The sequence below is a fragment of the Chaetura pelagica genome, unplaced genomic scaffold (genome assembly GCF_000747805.2).
Source record: "Chaetura pelagica isolate M959 unplaced genomic scaffold, ChaPel_1.0 scaffold455, whole genome shotgun sequence".
NCBI classification, from domain to species: domain Eukaryota; kingdom Metazoa; phylum Chordata; class Aves; order Apodiformes; family Apodidae; genus Chaetura; species Chaetura pelagica.
This window is the reverse complement of record NW_009953483.1, coordinates 1,545,408-1,546,566: the sequence shown is the minus strand read 5'-3', so window position 1 is coordinate 1,546,566 and position 1,159 is coordinate 1,545,408.

Below are 1,159 nucleotides of genomic sequence, written 5' to 3'. Positions count from 1 at the left end.
TTGTGGCACCTTAGTGATTCTACTTATGTCAAGTCATGTCAAGACATTACTAAAGTCCATTTGTTCTTTGAAAGTGTTATTAATTACAAAAAATTTTAAAAAATAATAATTATTTTCTAGACTTTACTATTTTATCATCAATTGGTTGTATTCAATGGAGAAAGCATGAGTGCTCTAGTTGTTTTTCAGACAGTTTCTAACTGAGGATCATTATAGGAGCCTATATCCCGTGCCCTGAAGCTGATACTCTAGCTGTTACTGAAGATCTGTTCTTCAGAGATGCTCTGAATTTTGTCTTAAATAAAACCATAAAGAAAAGCCATAATTGTTGCTTTTGTTACCACAATTGAACAAACATCCTTTTTAATGAAACAAAAGCCAAAATCTGTTTTCAGGAAAAGACTTGTTGAAAATAGGAAGAGAGAGTCCTTTGACAGGAGAAATGCTCTTTAGGACAGCGTGAGGATGGTTGGGGTCCCACTTTTAGGGGTGTTCTCTCTGCTGGTCTTTTCTGCAATACAAAGAGTAGCCTGCAGACTGGTGATGGTTAGACAGGTGCCAAATCGTGGCAGCCACAGAAGTCTTCCACATATTTGGTCTGCAGGTTGCTTCTTTAAGAAGGCAGCCATATGGTCTTGAGCAGTAACCCAGCGGTGCTGATTTGAAAACCTACTCGCCTTTTGCTACATTTTCTTGTCCCTGAGTGGTGACACTCTGCACAGGATTTTGTTCTGGTCCCTGAAACATTTAATGAGAGGCCTGAAGCCTAAAAGTATTAGCTGGGGAGAGGCGTTTAAAGGGGATTTGCCAATGGGATTCAGGGATAATCCAGGCTTACTGAAGGGACATCAGCAGCTCTTTTTTGAATGATTCAGGAAGGTGACACTGCATTAGTTCAGGCTTGCTGTTATTTATCTACACGCTAGAAACCTAAACACTTTGAAAAGGCTTGCACTCATTATTTTTAATAATACGGTTGCTCAGACCTGTAAGACACAACATGACTTTTTTCCAGTGTTTGGATAAATGAGGCCTCTGCTGTAAAGAACAGCATTTTTTTTTTTCAACATTATGCTTAATATAAAGAATTTATGACTGCATTTTTTTTTTCTACAGGAAATTTGAAGACAGTCATGCCTATTAGACTCTTAGAAGATGC